The sequence below is a fragment of the Acomys russatus genome, chromosome 24 (assembly GCF_903995435.1).
Source record: "Acomys russatus chromosome 24, mAcoRus1.1, whole genome shotgun sequence".
Lineage (NCBI taxonomy): Eukaryota > Metazoa > Chordata > Mammalia > Rodentia > Muridae > Acomys > Acomys russatus.
The window spans coordinates 19,630,262-19,653,232 of NC_067160.1; positions in this window are offsets into that span (position 1 = coordinate 19,630,262).

The window sequence follows — 22,971 nt, forward strand, 5'->3', positions numbered from 1 at the left end:
TCCCCACCCCTCTCCATCTTTCTAATTTGAAAATTATCTGGAAAAAGGCTGTTTTTAAAGTCCACTCCTGCTGAATTTTGGTCAGAAGACAGTCACAGGGTGTTAGTCCAAAGGGAAAGAGGCCATATGTTCAAAGTATATAAAACACAGAGAGGGATAATCTTTGTGTGTAAAGGGCAGCTGTATTTAGGGCTTATGAACAATGGAACTGCCATGTCACTGCACTTGAACCTAAGATGAATGAGACAATTTCTCCATTGTACCATTTGCTCATCAGCCACTGACCACTACACACAGGCCATCTTTTCTGAGTTTCTCCATTTACTTTCTAAAAAGAAAAAGAAAATGTATAATTAGAAAGCCATGGAATTTGGTGTCTTCTACTTTAAACTCTGACTTTCCCTTCATCCAAACTGATTAAGTGCAGTATAGAGGGTACTGAAAACATGCCATAGAACTACCAAGAACTGCACATAAAAATCAACTACTTAGATAATTAAGCCATTCGATATTAAAACATGAATTGTCACAGATGAAGGATATTGAAAGAAAGGGCTCCATAGCTTTGTTTATGGTGTGGCAGGTACTAGGACTGATGGCTTTTTAAAAATATTGTTCACAAGGGATCACAGAGACTAAGCCACCAACCGGAGAGCTTGCATGGGACTGACATATGTTACAGTTGTGTAGCTTGATCTCCTTGTGGACTAGTAACAGTAAAAACAGGGACTGCCTCTGACTCTCTTGCATGCTTTTGGGACCCTTTGCTCCTACTGGAGTGCCTTGTCCAGCATTAATAAGAGAGGGCACACCTAGTCTTGCTGAAACTTGTTAGGCCATGGCTGGTTGACATCCATGGGAGGTCTGTCCTTTCTGAAGAGAAGTGGAGGAGGAATGAATGGCAGTGAGAGGAGAGAGGGAATGGGAAGAGTGACTGGAAGGAGAGGAGGAAGGGGAAACTGGGGTCTGGATATAATAGATAAATAAGTAAATAAATAAAAAATATTTAATAAACTGCATATAAACTCTTCATGTATAGTAATGGGCTGTCAAGGCAAAACACCATTGACCTGCATGTGGTGATCTTTTTAATCTAACATTAAGCATGTTGTAAAATATTTAACAAACCATTGTTTTATCGTTGTATTTCTGAATGTAGCTAAAGGGAAATTTTTCTTTTATGCTTCCAGACTAAAGAATCATTTCAAGGGAATTACTGATACAGTGTTGCTCATTCTAAATATAGACCAGGTCTGCATATGCCCCAGTGAGAGTATTTGTGTATGTGTAGCCCCAAGAGAATACAGTGACCTGGTTTTGACCTGCTTCTTTACGCCTTTATTTATTTTTTTCTGTGTATGTGCTCCATCTCTTTCCACTTTTCTGTAGCCAACTATCTATAAATCCACCCCTAAGAACTCAATTTCAGGGCTCAGAGAGATGTGTAGAGTTTCATTCTGTAGTGATCAAAAGTTTGCAAGATGGAGCATCTTTTTCAATCCACTTGACCTAGTTCAATTTTCCCCAGGAATATGGGATTTAAAACGTTTTTACAACCAGGCACCAGTGTCTATACTATGAAGATGGTAATGGAGTTTTGTTCCTCATGCTTTCTACGGAACCCTGAAGAATCAGGAACCCGAACATGCTTCTGTTTACTGTTATAAAGAAACTTCAGGTTTAAGAGTGAAGCAAGCCATGCCCCACTGGCTGGAAAATGATCAAAGTTGTTTTCATGCTCCATAGTTCTGTTACAGAAATATGGTCCTAGGGCAGTGGTTCTCAACCTGTGTGTCAAACCCCTTTTGGTAAACCTCTGCCTCTAAAATATTTACACTACACTTCATAACAGTAACAACATTTCAGTTGTAAAGTAGCAACGGAAACAATCTCATGCTTGGGGGTCACCATAGCATGGGGAACTGTATTAAAGGGTCACGCCATTGTTAAGGTTGAGGAGCACCTGTCCTAAGGCAATGAGTAAGAATCACGTCACCCTGTAATTACTACAGGTCCTGCACCCAGTACTCCGCATCATTGTTAGTAGTGGGCAATTGTCATTTGGTAAAAGACAGTGAGGTTTTCAGACTGAGAGCCATCATTATTAATGGATGGTTTTAGCTCAATTGTTAGGTTGTCAACAAAGACACCAAACTGAGTTAATACATGTAATTAAAATTTGCTTTCTTCATCATTCAACTGGTTGATGTTTACTAATATTTGATAAATATAAAAGCCTAGACTACAGATCTTAGTAGTTTTGTTCATTGCCATAGGGTAAATTATTGTGTATATTTTTAAAACATGGGAAGTCAGTAGACAAATAAGAGGGATTAATGCCATGCAAGCATGACAAGCTAAGTTTACATCCCCATACCCACGTAAAAAGCCAGGCAGGAATGGTGGCATGCTGAGAGGGTAGTCTGATACATCTTAATGGCTAGCCAATCTAGCTGAACTAGTGAGCTCCAAGCGCAATGAGAAATTTTGTTTCATAATATAAGTGGCCTGATTGTGTAAGTCAGCCACTTTCCTTACACTGTGCTGTTCACGATGTTGATGATTTGTAATGTAACCCTGCTGTGCTGAATTAAGCTGAACACAACCATTTCTGTGATGAATAAAATAAAGTGAAAGGCTGTTGAGAAAGACGTGTGAAGTGAGCCTCTAGTTTATGCAAATGCATAAAGGAGAAAAAGAGGGGAAGGAGGGAGGGAGGGAAAGGAAGGAGGGAAGGAGAGGAGATGGAAGGAAGGGAGGGAGGAAAAAGGAAGGACGAAGGAAGGAAGGAGGAAGGAAGGAAGGGAGACTGAGCTATCTAGGCTTCACTGAATAGTGTACAGTTGGTTTACTTCCTAGAAACATGGTATTACTAAATAAAAATAAAGGAAAGAGATGTGAGAAGATTTGAAAAGTTAGATCACTTATCCCATGACTTAAAAATAGATGCTGAAACCAGAATCCAAGCCTATTACAGTATTCTAGCCCATAGTCTACCAATTTGAAATTTGCAAGTTTGTAGTTGAGAAATGTGATGAATTGGATTAACTAAAGTGAAGACATGTCATGATACCCATTTAAGATATTTTGGACTTTTTCTTAATTCACTGTTTATTGTAATCACATATATTTAGAGTCTGGAGAGATGGATCAGCAGCTAAGAGAATATACTTCTCTTGCAGAAGATCTGAGTTCAGGTCCTAATGCCAACAACAGGTGGCTCAGATCTGCCTGTAACTCCAGCTACAAGGAATTTGGTATGCTCTCCTGAATTCAGTGGGCACTTGAATTCATGTACACATATTCACAGAGACATACATTTATACATAATTAAAGATAATAAAAATGAATATTTAATGGTCCATATATAGAGAAAGAGTCATCTAGATGAACAGACATAAATTTTTCTAGAAAATAACTTTTAAAATCAGGAAATGTATGATTACAAATAAAATGGTTGTATTAATAAAAAACCATATATATTAATGTGTTTTTATGAGCATATACATTTGGTATTTCATATAAAAATGCAAAACTGGACCATAGTAAGCCCGGGTGTAACCATTATTTGTGGGGAGGGAAACTGGCATCATAATAGAAAACCATATTTTTAATTTTATATTTTTCTGCTTTAAATGATTTTATTGCAATTGTCATAAAATTACCTTATAATTAAAAGCATGCTGTATAGTTAAATTTTAATATTGAGAGAACTGAAACATATAAAATATGTAAATTACAAAACCCAGACACTTTTTATTAGTGACAGTGAAAATCATATTAAGTCTATCTACTGAGCAACTTAAAAATAATCTCATAGTCAGAGTCCCAGAGTTATGTGCTTTCAAATAATGTTTTAGTTTCTTTCTCTGGGAACACTCCCACGTGGCTCTGATGGACGCTGAGGGTTGGAAAGGCTTCACAGTAAGAAATCATTTCCATTTGCATTTTCTACGATTATTAGTTTGTGAAAAGCTACAAAATGGAGAATGAGAGAGAAATACTCTGCTTGACAGGGATGCCTGGTATTAAGCTGTCATCGTTTAAACAGAATCCAGTAAATATTTCTCTTAAGCAGCTTTGCTAATAATTTACAAGTAAAGAGAAGCCCCATGATGCTTGGAGTTACTGTTACCCTTCAATACAATGATAGTAGGTCTGTCAGTTAAAGATGGGCCATCACACGAGCCCAGGGAATTAAAGAAATTGTACATTGATTTCTTCTATTCTGTTACACAGAAAACACTAACTCCCTGGCTATGCTGTTCACATGTATCATCCACAGAAATTCAATGTGCAAAGGTATTTGAATGAATTTTCACTTTATAAATATTGCTGTGCTTTCAAATGTTCTTTTCGTCTTATCCTTCTGCCACAGTACTGAGATGAGCACTGCGTTTTCTTCACATATAGTGCATGTGATAAATTTGAAGCAGTGTTTATATATCTGAAATATACATATATGCATATGTATATATAATATATATCATTAAATCAGGAAGAGGGATTAACAAGTTAAAATTTGTATTTTTGAATTGAATAAAGCAAAATGTTTCTTGTAAGAGGATAGAAACAACTGTGAGGGAAAATGACTAATTTTCCCAATTTTCATCAAGATGCATAGCCTCCTAAATATTGGAGTCACTTACCTAGCAATCCTTGATTAAAAGACACTGGAGTTAAAATACATTGTATGCATATCTCATTATTTTGGTCTGAGCAAATGTTCAGAAATGATTCCTTCCACATTTGATACTAGTCCCAGTAATTACCTCCATGTACAGAGCAATTTATTCCACGACACACATACACATCACCGTCATTCTGGTCTCTGGAATCCATGGCTTGAGCATCCTCTGTTTGTCAGCTGCAAGGTCAGGGAAGAGAGTCAAAGCTTTCCTCTTTGCCAGAAGATGGGGTAACTCATACTCCAAACAATGGCCAATTGTGCTTGGCTGTCCGAAGCTGCAGTTGAAGGGGAAAATGTAATTCTCAAAAAGGGAGGCAATAACGAAATGGGGACAAAAGGGTCCATTTACTGGTAACGCCATGTCACCAAGCAGTCAACTGTGTGTGCGGCATAAGAGGTGCCACTTCTTCCAGGACATGTAACATGGGCTTTTTATTCTTATTGAGGGCTTATCCAATTTTATAAAAGCAAAACAATACAAAACAGCAGTTATTATGTGAAGTATTTCATTTGAAAACACCACAAGGTATTTAAAAATATTTATTATATCTAAAATAATGCTTAGTACTTAAGATTACCTATTATTTGGCATTCCCAAGTCCAGTGGAAGGTAATATATAGAGCTTTCAAGTACAGTAGAAGATGGTACCTAAACCTGTCAATTCATATGGGCCAAAAAGGACGTTCAGACTCTTAATATTTATTTTTCAAAGAAGCAGGATAAGTCTTTCAGGCAGCAAACTGTCTCTGTCAGGTTCTTATTTTGGAAGCTGCTAACCTGCACTTTCTGTCTACTCAGATAATTAATTTATTTTATTCCAAACTTATTAAGATTGAAGACCAGATAGTTTAGTTTTACAATAAGCTTAGTTGTTTTGGGGTTAAGATGTTTTTAGGTATAGATAGATGTTTTAAGTTGGTAAAGATGAGATATGGTAGATATTGGTTTACTTTCAGAATTTTAGACACACCAAGATAGGAAAGATACTTTCTTCAAGGTTGCCAAATACAAATAGCCAAAACACTATGAATGTAATGTTAATACAATTCCTGATTGTTTTGTGCTTCTTCTTGCTGTAGTTAGTTCATTGTGTATATGTGTAATAACATAAATGTATATGTAAAAAAGAAAAATAATAAAAAATGCAAGAGCCTTACATTCACATTTGCATACATTACAATACCTGTGGAAAACATACACTACACATAAAATATGGTATTATATTCTTTCCACCCATGTATGTTTGTGAGTACATGCATGAGTTGTGTGCACATGTGAATGCATGCATTTGCATGTACATGTGTGTGTCTATCTGTCTGTCTGTCTGTCTGTCTCTCTCTCTCTCTCTCTGTGTGTGTGTGTGTGTGTGTGTGTGTGTGTGTGTAAAGAAGTTCTGGAAAACTAGGGAAGAGAGGGAGAGAGGATGAGGGAAGGAGGGTGGGATTGGGAGGGGATGATGGAGGGGGCTACAATCAGGATGTGAAGAATTCAAACTGCAGAACAAGCAGGTAACTTATATTGCTAATCCCACTACGTGGAAATAGCTCTGAGACTAGCTGAGACATGAATGTCTATGCATAGCCAATGCTTTTTGTTGGCTACAGAATCCCCGTGTCTAATTATTAGATGACCTTCTTCCTATGACATCAATGAAAATTTACAGTGTCTTTCTTCTGCTCATACTAAGACCAGAGAACGAGCCTTAATCATTCTGTGAATCCCACACACCATATCCATTTATAATTTTAGGACTGTATATTGCTTGTGAGAAATTATATGTTTTCAGAACAAAAGAATGGGACACTGATGCTGGATCAGACCTGCAGGATTCATTCCTCTTAGCATGCTGGACACTGACATCCTGCATCCCTCATGTTTCAGCACAAAGTGCTTCATTTTCTGAGCCTCATCAGAACAGGACAGCTTCGAAGAAAGTTTCCAGCATTTCAGACAGTACACACAGGACTTGAATTAATCTTGGAATTTCTCAACATTTAGAAACTGGGCCACAATTGCTGTTCGTCGTTTGTTTGGTTTTTTCCCCCCAACTTTATTTGGGAGCCTACAAAGGTATTATTTGTCCCAAATCAGGCAAAAGAAACCTAAAGAGAACAATGCCACATTTGTTTTAAGGGGGTTTGGATAGGTTTTGGGTTCTTTTATTGGGCTATAGATGTTTACTTGTATTGTATCCATACAACTAAATTATAATACAAGGATTGCTTCCAATACTTTGAAAGTGCTATTGTAGGCTGCTTAGGATAATTAAGCAATATAAGTTAATTGTTAGTTGATAAAATCATGGTCTTGTCAACTGCTAGCCTATTTTTATCAAAAGAATACAGCCTACATGTAACAGATAGACATGATTCTATAGAAAATTAAGGTAAAATAGTTAGATAAGTTCTTCAAAAAACCTCAGAGACCTACAGAATTTATAATTTAAAGATATTTTTATTATTTTAAATATTCTTTGACAATAAAACGGGTTAACTCCTGGCAACACCCAGACTACCACAAAGAAGATGATGAGCATCAAAGAACCTCCTTATGGAGATGGCTTCAAATGAGGCAAACCAGTCACTGGGCTAAAGGTCCTCATTTCGGCCGCAGACAGAATTCTGCCTTAAAATCTGGACAAACCCTGCCAAGATAGCGTAAGCAAGTCCTAAATAGTTCCTGCCTAAGAAAAACATCTGTCAGATATATTGGGCCAGAAGGCTGAAGATGATGTTCCAGTGTTATGGAGAGTTTTGAGTGACTGTTCAAGCAGCAAACTGTGTCTGTTTTTTGTTTTTTTTTGTTTTTGTTTTTGTTTTGTTTTGTTAAGCTGCTAACCTGCTCTTCCTGTTTACTCAGGTAATTAATTCATTTTGTTCCTTCTCAAGTCTCTGATGCGGTTGAAGACCAGATAGTTTAGTTTTACAATTAAGCTTAGTTGTTTTGGAGTTAAATTGTTCTTAGTTCTAGATAGATTTTTTTTTAAGTTGATAAGGAAGAGATATAGCAGATATGGATTTACATTCAGAATTTTAGATGCACACGACAGGAAAGATGTTTTCTTCAAGGTTGCCCAATACAAATAGCCAAAACACTATGAATGTAACATTTATATAATTCCTTATTGTTCCATGGTTCTTCTTGCTGTGTGTAGCTTATGTATATATGTGTAATAATATAAATGTATATGTATAAAAAGATAAATAAGAATAAAAAAGTTCTGTGAAATTCTTTGTTTTCTTTTCCATAGAGGTAAAACTTATTTGGGGAACTGCACATGACTTATATATGATCAAATAATTTCAATTCAAACATTGAAAAAGAAGGTTGTAGGTAGTAAAAGTAGTCACTGGGATCTGACAAAGGTCTAATATCCAAAATATATAAAGAACTCAAGAAATTAAACACCACCAAACCAAATAACCCAATTGAGAAATGGGGCTTGGAACTAAACAGAGAATTCTCAACAGAGAAATATCAAATGGCTGAGAAACACTTAAAGAAATGCTCAACCTCCTTAGTCATCGGGGAAATGCAAATCAAAACAACTCTGAGATTCCATCTTACACCCATCAGAATGGCTAAGATCACAAATTCAAGCGACACCACAGGCTGGCGAGGATGTGGGGAGAGAGGAACACTCCTTCATTGCTGGTGGGAATGCAAACTAGTACAGCCACTTTGGAAATCTATCTGGTGCTATCTCAGAAAAATGGGAATAGGGCTTCCTCAAGACCCAGCTATTCTACTCCTTGAAATATACCCAGAAGATGCTCCAGCACACAACAAGAAAATTTGCTCAACCATGTTCATAGCAGCCTTACTCATAATAGCCAAAACATGGAAACAGCCTAAGTGTCCATCAGTAGAAGAATGGATAAAGAAACTGTGGTACATATACACTATGGAATACTACTCAGCTATTAAAAACAAGGAATTCCCGAAATTTGTGGATAAATGGATTGAGCTAGAAATGATCATAATGAGTGAGTTAACCCAGAAGCAGAAAGACTCAAATGGTATATACTCACTTATATCTGCATACTAGCCCAAGGGGCAGTCCCATGAAAGCCTTCACTTACCAGGAAACTGGGACAGAGGGGAGGACATCCTATTGGGACTCTAAATGAGAGAAGCATGGGAGAAACCAAAGTAGAAGGATCCAGAGGGTCCTAGAAATCTACAAGTAGAACAATATGATAGGCAGATTTGGGCCCAGGGGTCCCGCTCAAACTAAGGCACCAGCCAAGGACAATATAGGTGGTAAACTTTAAACCCCTACCCAGATCTAGCCAATGGTCAGAACATTCTCCACAGTTGAGTGGAGAGTGGGATATGACTTTCTCACGTACTCTAGTGTCTCACATTTGACCATGTCCCCTGGAGGGGGAGACCTGGTGGCACTCAGAGGAAGGATAGCAGGCTGCCAAGAAGAGACTTGATACCCTATGAGCATATACAGGGGGAGGTAATCCCCTTCAGGAACAGTCATAGGGGAGGGGAATAATGGGAAAATGGGAGGGAGGGAAGAATGGGAGGATACAAGGGATGGGATAAACATTGAGATGTAACAAGAATAAATTAATAAAAAAATTGAAAATGAAAAAAAAGTAGTCACTGGGTAAAGACACTTTCTTTTTTTTTTCTTTTTTCTTTTTTCTTTTTTTTTCTTTGTATTTTTATTAATTTACTTAGCTTACATCTCAATTGTTATCGTACCCCTTGCTTTCTTCTGTTCCTCCCTCCCTCCTGCTTTCACCCTATTAACCTCTCCTGTGTCCATCACTGAGGGGGACCTCCTCCCGCATTATGTGGTCCCAGCCTCTCAAGTCTCATCTTGGTAGCCTGCTGATCCTTTCTATGAGTGCCACTTTCAAACATAAAAACTTGAGTTCGACTAAAGTCCATAAGTTGGCAGGAGAGAACAGGTTTCCATATTTCTGCAGATGTACGTGTGTGTGTGTGTGTGTGTGTGTGTGTGTGTGTGTGTGTGCAGGCAATCAAAATTACACACTCATATGCTGCTGCCTGATTCAGAAGACTGACCTGCTACTTTCACTTGTTATAACATGAGAGAAGAAAGCCAAGAAAACACATTTGTAACTTTAAAATCAGGAACTTACAAGAAAAATAACTCAAAACACAGGTGAAAATTTGGAAGACAATACTGGGGAATTAATGCTTGAAAGGTACAAATTGAATTGCTGTATAAAAATATGAGAAAAGTAAGGAAGAACATAGGGAATCATTAAAGACTCCCTGATGAAGAGGCTGAGTGAGGCAGAAGGCACAGAGGATGACAAGTTTCTTTTATGAACAGAGGGGCTTGCCTAGCTTCCAAGAATTTCTACATCTCCGGAGAGGAAGGATTCAAACATAGCCCAATAGGAAATAGAAGGACGGTGTGGTGGGCTGTGGCAATGGCTCATTAGATAAATGTGAGAACCTAAGCTCAAATCCTCAGAGTTTACACTTGAAACTGGAGTCATTAATACACTTCTATAATGTTAGCAGTCGGTGGAAAGCCATGGGAGGCAGAAATAAGAAATACCTCACTGTCCTATGTAGTAGGAAAATGTAAAAAGAGAAATCCTGTCTCAAATAAGGCTCAAAGTAAGGTGAGACGTCTGAGGTTGTCCTTTGATCTCTATAAGCATGCATGCGCACACATCCACACACTCACGCACAGACAGACAGACAGACAGACAGACAGACAGACACACACACACGTAGGCGCAATATTCTTAACAGCCATACTTTATTATGAACTTATTAACCAAGAGTACCTCACTTATAACCAGACTAACCTAAACAATAGGAAAAGGAGATTAAAGAATCTAATAATGAAACTGTACGGATATCAGTTCTGAGGAACGATTCTCCTGGCAGCATCAGCAGGATTTCTTCTGCTGGAACCTGGAGCAACCAGAACCAGGAACCTCAGCCAGAGCCCAGAGCCTGGAAGCCTTCCCTCGAGCGGTTCTCTTCAGGAGCATCTTGAAGTGGAGCAATGAACAGCTAAAATGATCCCAAGTCTCCAATGGCCCTGCCTCTTGTTTTTGGCTCACATTTACATCTCCTCTCAGAATTTGTTCACAGATGTTTTCAGCTGGTTAACAACCAATTTCCCCACATGGTGGTTCGACTTCTAAGGGGATAAACATCACCTGCTCTCTCACAAGTCTTTTCCTCATCCCCCATTTGTGATCTTAACAAAAGACATGTTTATCTCACCTTCACACACATGAACACACTCACACACACACACATGCACACATGCACAATACTAAATAAAGATCAAAGGTGTTTTAACTTATAAGGAAACTTAGAGACAATATTAAGGGTTGATTAATGTTTTGAAAACCATCAAACAGCAAGGCCATGGAGGTAATTTTCTATAAAGAATCAGAGTCTGTCATATGCAAATCCTGTACTGTTTGTATAAGGGAAGTTTGGGCATCCTCAGAGTTTGTCACATCAATGGGGAGTAAGCCCTTGAGAGCCAACACCGGACAGTGGTATACATATAATATGGATCAATTTCAGCGGACTTGCTCCCAGTTGGTACTCTGTACCCTCCCCTCAAAAGTAAGCACATTCTGATTCCAATTATCATAGATAGAGTAGTGTGGTTATGAACATTGCATAAAATGGAATCAGGTAATACACCTGACTGAAGGATTTGGCTTCTTCTCAATGTTATACCAGACAGATTAACTTGTGGCAGTGTGCAGCCGTTAGTTAGGGATATAAAACACAGTTCTCTCCACTGGAAAGTCCTTCCTGATTACTGTATATTGTACCCTTGTACCGCCACACTGCCATCTCTTTATATATCCCTGTTGGCTGTGATAGGGGTTGTTTTCACTTTGGGGCTATGATGCATGAAGCTCCTTATGAACATTATTGCAGATGCCTGCTTTTGGACAAAAGCACTCATTTTTCTTCTCCAGTAAACTGTACACAGGAGGAAAATTTCTTGGTCAGAGACTATCTGTGCTTTCATACTTAATTCTACCAATCGGTTTTCCAAATGCTTTTAAGTCTTTGGATCACTAGCGATGTAATCAACTTTCCCCCTTGCTTCATGACCCTTGATAATACTTCCTGCTGTCTATGTTTTTCATTTTTTGCACATTCTATTCAACTGGTTGTGTCTCATTGGCATTTTAATTTTTATTTCAGTGATGAGTAATGCTGTTGGACCCTTTCAAATAGTTAATGGCCATTTTGATTTAAGAAATCCCTGCTGGTCTTTAGCCTAGTTTTTTTTTTTTTTTAAAGCAGCTTTATACTTATTAATAGACAATGCTATGTACTTTGGTATGCTGGATAGTTTAATGACAAATAAAGTCATTTGAGAAGAGGGAGCCTCAGTTGAGAAAATGCCTGTCAAATGCCCTCTATAAAATCAGGCTGTGGGCAAGCCTGTGGAGCATTTTCGTAATTTGTGATTGATTGAGGAGGGTTCAGCTCATTGCTGTGGGTGATATATCTGGACTGGAGGTCCTGAGTTCTATAAGAAAGCCGACTGAGCAAGCCACAATGGGCAAACCTGTAAGCAGCACCCCTCCGTTGCCTCTGCATCACCGCTGCTTCCAGGTTCCCACTGTGTTTGAGTTTCTGTCCTGGTTCTCTTTGCTGAGGAACAATGATGTGGAAGTGTTAGCTGAATAAACACTTTCCTCCCCAACTGGCATTTGGTCATGGTGTTTCAGCATAGCAATAGTAACTCTATCTAATAAAAGCTTGCTCAATTACTTTACTGGGACAAGGTCACCTGATATGACCTCCAGTATAGAACCAGGCTTGGATTGGAGGGGCCCTAGCACAACTGAGACTGTGACCATTTTCTTGAGAGAAATAGACTTTTTAAATATACCTTTATCAGAAACAGAATATAGTGGTGATTGCCGTGATCAGTATAATCGTAGTTGGTAGAATACAATGAAGCTTGCAAGTCATATGTGGTACACAAGATTAATGCCTAACGCCAACTGTCCTGTCGGGCTTCCATACTTCCTTGACTACTAAGGGAACATATAAGGAAACAAAAAGGCAGCCTGAATGTTTTACTATTTCAGGAAGTGCACTGGTCTCTCAAGAAGTGGTCTCTCACATTGTGCCTCAGGAGCTATGGATTCCTACCTGAAATATTTATGATTCTTGTCTTTCAAAGCAGCTAATCCAAGGCAACTCCATGGTTCCCCGCAAACTAAGACATTTGGAAAACAGTTGTCAGCATCTGAATTGCATCAAATTCATTAACTGTAGCTTGAGTTTATTTTGAGACAGCGTCTCACTATGTATAGGTCTGCCTGGATCACAACCCTTGTGTCTTCAAGAGCTTATCTGAAAAATGGGGGGTCACTTCCTTGTAGAAACCCTGGATTTTATAAAACATCCCTCCAAGAATTAAGGTTTTTATCTTGGAGGAAATTCCTTAAATTTTTTGAAAGCTGGGTGCTGTTGCACACGTCTTTAATTCCACAGCTAAGCAGCTAAGGCTGGCAAAGCTCTGTATGTTTGAGGACAGCTTGGTCTACATCATGAAATCCTATCTTTAAAATAAAATAGTATGGAAAATTCAGAAATAAACCTACACAGATAAAACCATCTGGCATTTGACAAAGGAGCTACAGAAGTTGGAAGAAAGCCCTATTAATAATTGGCATTATAAAACCAGTTACATAGAAGACTGAAACTAGATCCTGACACTTTCCACACAAAAACCAGTTCAAAATAGATTGAAGATAGTGGAAAAACTGTTGAAATATGTAGAGGAAAAGATAGTGGGTATTCTGATAAAATCTAGGTATAAGCAATGAATGTCAGAAGAGGACTCCAACAGCTCTGGTTATAATCTCCCCCAAATGACAAATGGTGTTACATCAAATTAAAACTCTTCAACTCAGCAAAGAAACTGATTAGTAGAGTAGAGTAGAGTACTGATTAGTAGAGTGAAGAGACAGTGTATACATTAAAAGAAATCTTTGCCCACTTTCATTCAACCAAAAACTAACTTTCACATATATAAAAATTTGAAGAATTATACGCCATAACAACAAATAATTTAATCACTAGGTGGCCAAATAAGCAAAACAGACAGCTCACAAATGAAGTACAAGTAGCCATTAAGTAAACAAACAAACAGAAGTATTTAGCATCTTTTGCCACCAGGGAATTTCAAGGGAATTTCCTAAATTGAAATTTCTATCTCACTCCAGTCAGAAAGGTTAACACAGTGATAAGAACAACAAAAAAGCTGGCCACATTGTATGTTTTGGGGGAGGTGGATCTTTATATAAGAGTGTAAAGGCTGGTGAGAATATAAATTAATCTAAATATTATGGGAATAAGAATAAAGTTCACAAAATTGAAATAAAACTATTATATGTTTTAGCTTTAGCACTTCTTGGTATATACCTAAAGAAATAAGATTCCGCTTACAATAAAGGTTCCTGCTTATTCAAGTTTATTGCACAGTAGACAAGTTGTAAAATCAATATATAGATATAGATATAGATATAGATACATGGGTAATACTATTTCTCCACCCTCTCTCTCACACACACTACAATATTAGGTATAAAGAATGAAATCATTTTGTAATTTGTTACTTTTTCTTTGCTGCAATAATCTTCCTCACTAAATAGTTGAAGGAAGGAGGGAAGATGGGATAGTTTGCATTCACACTTCAAGTGTACAGCCCATCATGTTGGGTAAATGTACAGAGGCTAGTGTTTGGAGAAGCTGGCCACAGTGTATCTGTTTGTGAGGAGGCAGACACCACTGACAGGCAGACAGGCAAGCAGGCAGACAGGCAGGCAGGCAGACCGACTTTTTATTCTCATTGTTGGCTCTACCTTTACACACAGATAAGGCCCTTTCACACCAACTGCTCTTATATAGCTAATACAGAGGAGTAAAGATGGAAACAGAAAGAAGGGACATGGTGCTGGAAAAGTGTTTGTGGGCATGCAGGGAGTTTTCATAAATACCAACAAGCAAACTGAAAGCAGGATACCTTTCGAGAAAGCCTAGAATCTGGGCCATCTCTTACTTAGACACGCTTGTGTTTCTCAGTGATGCTGATTCCAGTAGTGTTCCACTTGTGTTCACTTTCATCACTTCCAACACCATCAGCACCCATCCTCCTCTGGTATCTTAAGAACTCCCTTCATCAAAGCTGCCCATACTGTTATTGCAGCCCCATTGAGATGAAGCTATTGCAGTCTTTTAAGTATGCTTGTTTTCACCCATGCTTCTCTCATCTAGAGTCCCAATAGGATGTCCTCCCCTCTGTCCCAGTTTCCTGGTAAGTGAAGGCTTTCTTGGGACCTGCCCCTTGGGCTAGTATGCAGATATAAGTGGGTGAATAGCAAAGTAGAAGGATCCAGAGGGTCCTAGAAATCTACAAGTAGAACATTATGATAGGCAGATTTGGGCCCAGAGGTCCCACTCAAACTAAGGCACCAGCCAAGGACAATACAGGCAGTAAACTTTAAACCCCTACCCAGATCTAGCCAATGGTCAGAACATTCTCCACAGTTGAGTGGAGAGTGGGGTATGACTTACACACGTACTCTGGTGCCTCATATTTGATCATGTGCCCTGGAGGGGGAGACCTGGTGGCACTCAGAGGAAGGATAGCAGGTTACCAAGAAGAGACTTGATACCCTATGAGCATATACAGGGGGAGGTAATTCCCCTCAGGAACAGTCATAGGGGAGGGGAATAAGGGGAAAATGGGAGGGAGGGAAAATGAGAGGATACAAGGGATGGGATAACCATTGAGATGTAACAAGAATAAATTAATAAAAAATAAAAAAAAAGAAGTAAAAAAAAAAAGAAAAATGAAATTAATAAAATGCGTCAGGATTAAAAAAAAATGCTTGTTTTCTGTCTTCCAATGTAACTTGAAATCTTCAGGCAAAGGACTGTTCTTCAAGAGATGAAATAAGGATCTGCAAATGCAGAGTCATGTATTATGTCTTCACCAACGTTTTAAGGTCACTGCGTCTCTAGCTCTAAAGTCTATAGCAATCTTATATAATAGAATTCCTAAAACAATCACCAATTCTGTATCTGTTATGTAATACTGCTGAAATGAGTTACATTTTACTACCAAACATTTCTAATGTGACTAATAATAGCACATTAAATAAAGTATTTTATTCTTATTAATTTAATTTACAACCACATATTATCACATATTGTGACATTTGAAAGCACATTTCTCCAACATGACAAGAAAGTGAACATGAAAAGTTTATATGCAATAAGTTACATGTTACGTTTAATTCAAACTTCAGTGAACCAACTAAGACTCCCAACTTCTTACACAAATTATTGATGGGTTCATTCATATCTCCTTGACTATACACCATATAGCTACAAAACCGAACCTTCAGACATTTCATATGTTTAAAGGTAGCACAGCCAGGCATTATGTGAAGAGAAAGTATAAATTGGAGTTCTCCAACAGGTCCTCCCATCAAAGATTGGGAAACCCAACAGAAAAGGAGGAGGAAGAAAGATTGTAGGAGTCAGAGGTGATGGAGGAAACAGGAGAAGATGGCCCATTGAATCAACTGAGCAAGGTTCACATGGGCACACAAAGTCTGAAGTAGCAAGCACAGGGCCTGCAAAAGCATGTACCAGGTCCCCTGTATCTATGTTGATGTGTTTAGCTTGGTGTTTTGTGGTATTCTAACAGTGGGAGTTGGTGGGTTTCATTCTCTTTTGCTGGCTCTTGGAACTTTTCCCCTCCTGTTGGGTTGCCTTGTCCAGCCTCTATCTGATGGCTTTCGCTTTGTCTTATTGGAACTTTGTGGTTTTTGGTTGGTGTCTCTTGGAAGCATGGTTTTCTCTGGAAGTAAACAAAACCAGAGTGGATCTGAACAAGAGGATGCAGGGAGCTGGGAGAAGTGCAGGGGCAGGGGACTGTGGGCAGAATGCATTGCATGAGAGAAGTATATATTTTTAATAAAAAATTAAAAGGTATAAAGAAATCAGAAGTTCTGGTGTCAATATATTCTGCAGTTTCAAACATTCCAGAATATGCTGAATCTGCAGACACAGCCTCTCATTATATATATATCTAGAGAGAGAGGCTCTAGAAGGCAGGAAGGCTTGGTTATCAAACTAGTTTGTGGTTCATGTATGAAACTCCAGAACAAATAGATAGGCATAAAACTGAACAGGTTTCTGTGCCTTTTTGTGCTCAAGTACATAGGTTTTCGTCTGGCTATTAACAAAGATTTGGAGTGTGCTTTTCTAAATTAGAATTTTACATAGTGTGAATTTCTTTACTCTTGCCATAGCGTATCGAGCAGTATTTATTTTAAATGCCAATTGGACTGCCTAGCCACCACAGTGTAACTCATTATCATTAGGAGCTGAGAGCGTGGTAGTGCATTTTTAATAAGCCCTTTGGCCACATAGACTTTGAGAGTCACTTTCCTGCTCTTGGTGTGTGTGTGTGTGTGTGTGTGTGAGGGGTTCATTGATTTACTTTCCTCGTGGAGGTAATGCTGTGTGATAGGAGGGACGCTGAGGTGAGAAGTAGGAAGGCCTGCTTTGCACTCCAGAGCTGGCCAGAGTTGAACCATTTGTTCTCTCTCAGCATTGGCACCTCCGTTTATAAAATGGGAAGGGAAACCCCGTGCACCTGTGTGCGCTGACATAGTTAGTGAGACAGAGCAGCTCTGCAGTGTGGGCTATGCTTTGAAAGCATAGAGGACATCAAGTGTTAGCTCTGTTTAATCCTCAAAAACATGAAGTTGTGTTTTCCATCTTAACTAGTATATAAAAACTTTTGAATGTCTAGAATATTATAATTATGTAATAGTAAATTAGGTCTGAGAAAGCCTGCATACAGTTTATTTCTTTTTTGTTTTGTTTTGTTGCTTTCTGATCTTGTTTTTTGACACAGGGTTTCTCTGTGTAGCCCTGGCTGTCCTAGACTCACTTTGCAGACCAGGCTGGCCTCGAACTCACAGTGATCCATCTGCCTCCGCCTCCCAAGCGCTGGGATTAAAGGCGTGTGCCACCACACATTACCTGCATACAGTTTAGTTCATGAAGTGACACAGGAGCTAGAAAATTGTTCAAAATATGTTCCAAACTATATTCTGATGGGCACCACTTTTATTAATTCATTGTGTCATAATAAATTATGGGTGCCATGACATGATTGATAATAAGGATATTAATTATATTCCCAAATCACAGCACCTGCTTTTAGTCTCTAAAGAATAGCATAATTTTCTGAGCCAGTAATATTTATCAAAGTGATGCCAGAGACACAGTATACAGATATGCTCTGTACCTAATGAAATTTAAAGATTCTGATTAAGTCATTTGAAAAGGCGTGCAAGACCACCTGGAAATGCAGTATATCAAAAGGACAATTCTGCTGACACTTCCTCTCGGAACATACGCAGAGATGCCAATTTTAAGAGAGCTTGTATGTAATAATGGTATCAAGGATACAGTGTTAATGGTAGGCACTCATCTGCCAAAAGTCCTCTTCCTGTCTTTCAGTATTCTGTTGCATTCAGGGGTCACTGACTATTTTGACTCGGAAGAGAAAGAAACATTTACATTAGTTAATGGTTTCCCTGTAACAATGTCTGAATAGAGCTTGTTAAAGACAATCCCAGGAGCAGCTAAACCCACAGCTGCAGCTCAAGGTGAGATGAGCAGATCTCCCTCGTAATATAGACAGGATGAGTGTTGAAAGCCTTGTTTCTTTCGTCTAGGTATCATGATAGAGCTAATTTGATGACATTGATGCGCACATTGCACACAAAGCATTTATAATCACAAATCTTATTTCAGTTGGGGATATTAAATCCGCTTACCCAAAGCAGGAAAACTCTTCAGGATAGCAATGCAAGGTAAGGCAACAGAAACATATGACTTCTAAATGGGTGTATGTTTGGATACCTCGGGGTGGTGGTGGTACGGGTGGGAAACCTGAGACCTATAAAAATCATACAACTTGTAGTGAAGGGTCTGCATTACAATGCAGTTCTATCCACATTAAATTTTTGTTTTGAATCACAAGTGAAACTAATGATATCTTAATGTGTTTTGAGATCGTTTATATATTTCTCAAAGTTCAGATTTTTTAAGACATGAGATTTGCATATTTTCTTTTATGACTTTGATTTATATAGATATGTGAGTAGATGAATTGCTGCATAGCATCCCTAAGTTCTTTGAAAATTTTACTTGCATTTCTAGTTGTATTGTGCTTCTTTTTTCAACTGCTTCTGACATGCTGTAAATATGATCTTTCCAGTAAGAAATATATGTCCATACAGTCATACAAAAACAATTATTTTTGATATGGCTTCAGCCTAGGCAGCCAAAATATATTTTTGTATGTTTTTCATGACTTAAAAAGTTAGCCAGTCAAACCATTTCTTTAGTAACATGATGTTTAAGGATTATTAACCAACTAAATAGTGAGACTTTATTGAAATTAATTCTTGACTAGGAACTAGGGTTCCAGATGGTTGGAATATTTAATAGGCAGTGTGGGAACATGCAGTAGGGGAAGGCTAGTGGCCTCCAAAGGTATTAAGCACCTTTGAAAGCTCTTTGACATTCTGGCAATACTGCTCAAACCTTGTGAAAGGCTTCTTCATGTGAAGTCCCACTGGCGAATTGATAAAACTCATGAGCATATGCTCTCACCTTTAAACAGGAAAGACAACACACATAAATGTCAGGCACTAAATAAGTTAAATTTGTAACCAGATGTTATAATGGTAGATAAAAATATGCTCTGAAGCAGCTAATAGCGAGGTCATTAAGGACAAGGTCACCTTCTGCTCTTCTAGTAATTTTACCTCACATGAATGTTATGGAAAAGGTATGTACAGAGAGAAGTTACAAAATAATGCAGAAAACAGATGAGAGAACGGAAAGTGAATTGATTATGAAATTTCTTTCAGGACAAGAGACTATGACTTAAAAGCCAAAAAATTCATATTTAATAAGCAGCAATCAAAATCAATATTTCATTTTATGAAATATAGTTCCTGTATTGTCTCTTAAAACCTTTGGCCACTATGCCATTACTAATAATTTAAGTTTGTATTTTTAGGCCATTTCCCTTAAAAAGTGTATGTTATCATCACACACTCCCATTAGCACTGACAAAGAAAACTCATGAGAAATATAACTAAGGATAAGCACCACCTTTTGCTACAACCTGACCACTTAAGACTATCTCACACTTTGTTCTTATAAGGGCATAATTCTCAGGAACCATATCATAAAACTATAATGAGAAATTGTAGGTTGCATGGCCTTTTGAAATCACGGTGTGTGGTATTGTATTGTATTTTTTTTCTAAAATGGCATAGCATTGATGACTGTAAACTTACTTATTGTGATAAAGAAAATTAGTATTCAAGTGATTCTCTTTATTTTTGAAATAAAAATAATATGGATACTCAGTCAGAACCCTTAAAGCATCCAAAGACATTCTTAGAAAGGAAAATATTACATATTATATACATATATGCATATATAATATAAAAAGATAAATTACTACTATTCCTTGACAAAAATAATGACAGAAAGAAAGTAAAAGGAAGGGGGTTGCACACATTACATGTCAAGTGACTGTGAAAACCTGTACCATCATTTGGCGTCAGGAATAAACAGTTTAGGTGGAAAATATGGCTGGAAACCGATCTTTATGGAATACTGGCTCGGGATGATAATTCTCATGGTTAATGATGAGGCTGTGAAGATGACTAAGAAGGATCTCTGATTTAGTCAAAGCTTGAATGGATCCTGAGAAAGTGTCAAGGGTCACAAATATCATAAGGAGATCATATGGTATGAACCATGCTCCTAAAAGTTGTTTCCTGTTCAAAATATAATAAATAAATAAATAAATAAATAAATAAATAATAAGTCAGTTTGTAGTGACATATATGAGGCCTACCAAAACAATTTTAGTATTTTTAAAATCAGATTTATTTAATTACCTTAATGTAAAGGGTGGTAGTACAGTGTTTTATTTCTGGCAGCATGATATTTAAAACATTCTTCAATATTACTAATATGAGAGACTGAAAAAAATTTATACATAAATGTCTAATTTATACTCTGGCTATTTCAAACACATTTAAAGCTAAATTATATCTTTATGAACTTCTTATCATTATATAAAACCTTAATTAAAATATTCTTAATACATTTTGGAAGTATTATTAATTTTATTGTATCTTAATATTAGCTAGGACTAGCCAATGAAGAACAAAAATATGAGCTTCAACAGTAATGATAGACTCAATCACAGTATAGAGGAAAGGGTGAGGTGGTATTTTTGCCAAACAAAATACTCCTATTATTAGTGATTAAATAAATAACTTAGAAGAAAGAATTACAAAGTGAAGAAAGTCTTGTGAGGATAAAATTAATGTTTATAGCAGAAAATTCAATAAAATAGAAACATACTTGTGAAAAATAATATTCATGAACCGTTTATTATCTATTTCTACAAAAGAAACAGTATTATACACTGATATAATAGGCAGTAAAATACTAAAATGCATATCTACATAGAGGATAAATATGCCATAATTTTATAAAATATATGTCAACAATATAGCTGATCATAGATGACAAATACAATGTGTTCATATTTACAGACTTTAAGTGTATCTGTGTGAACATATTTAGAACATATGTTACAATAGCTCAAAGGAACCTTTAAAAGAGCTAAGACTTTATTTCATGTTGGGCCCATCCATGATGACAATGGAACATAACTCCCTGTAGCTGTGTGGTTTTACGTAACTTACAACTGCAACAGAGACGGAATAGTGACTGCAGCTCTGTTATCTTCTGTTACAATTTATCTTTTTATTTAGATTTGTTTCATTATTCTTCCTTTTAGCTCGTACTTCAGATAGAGAGGAATCAGCTTTGAACAGCAGAAGAAAGTGATGAGAGCAACCACATGGTGGTTCACAACCATCTATGTGATCTGGTGCCCTCTTCTGGACTGCAGGTGTACATGCAGGCAAAACACTGTATACATAATAATAAATAAAATCTTAAAAAAAAGAAAGAAAGAAAGAAAGTGATGAGAAATTAAGAGACGTGTGCCTGGTGCCTAGTTACCTGAACAGGCTCACATTTCAGACCTGCCCTGCTGGCACTGGGACAGAACGGTGTCTATTGGAGAAAGAGGTGCACTTCTATAGTGTAGGCCACCTTATTAAAGGAAAAAATAATTGACGCCAAACATACTTGTTAAAGAATTAAAATACCCTTAGGAGGTATAGATCTTTAACAGTAATGCAGAAAGCTCTATGAAAGAGTTCAGTCATTGTCATTTGGGCAATAATAAAACACCCCAACCTACTATCATGTGAATTGTGCTGCGGCAACTTGATGTTAGGGTTTGAAATCTTTTCGTTTGTACTGCATTTTTCTCTATTTTTAGCTCTGCCATATTGAAGATTTCATTCAAAATTTTGATACGAGAACTGCAGTCTCAAACAAAGGCTAACACTTTGTCATGCACATTATATGTATATAAGATGAAGCTATGATTCTAAAAATATTTTAGGTTAAATAGATTTTGATGTCTTTACATTTTAAGTAGATTAAGGTTAAGATGTTTCTTTTAAGGAAAACCATGAACAGCAACTTAAGCTTATATAAGTCATTTTCCTGGTTGAACACCCATGGGTTGAAACATACCAATTTTTAATTGTTAGTTATGCACTTTGGCATTGTTTACTGAGAGGACACTTTGCATGTTGTGTCTGTTGTCAGCAAATACTTTTAAACTATTTGTTAAATTTATTTTATGGTTTTTTTTTGTACACTTGAAATTTGTGCAAATAAAATACTGTTCATTGGGATTTTCAAATGAGGAAGTGCTGAGAGAGTTGATAAATGTTGGGCTGCAGATCACAGGCTTATGGAGCCCTCACAGATGCTCATCCTCAGAATGCAAACAATGCTCTTTCCAATCAGTGCACGGCAGAAACCAAAAAGACAGAGTAACATATGAATTGTGTGTGCAAAATTCTTAACGTGTAATTTTTATCTTAGGGATTTTTAAATTCACAAACTTTTCCCAGGGTAAAATTTTTGAGAAAAAAAAAAAAAAGAAAGAAAGAAAGAAGAAAAAGAAAAAAGAAAAAAATGGCAGTATTTTTAGAGATACCAAGATGTAGCGTTTCTGTTCAGGAGAAATTTTAACAAAGAAGCTTGGATGTAATTCTCACTTTTC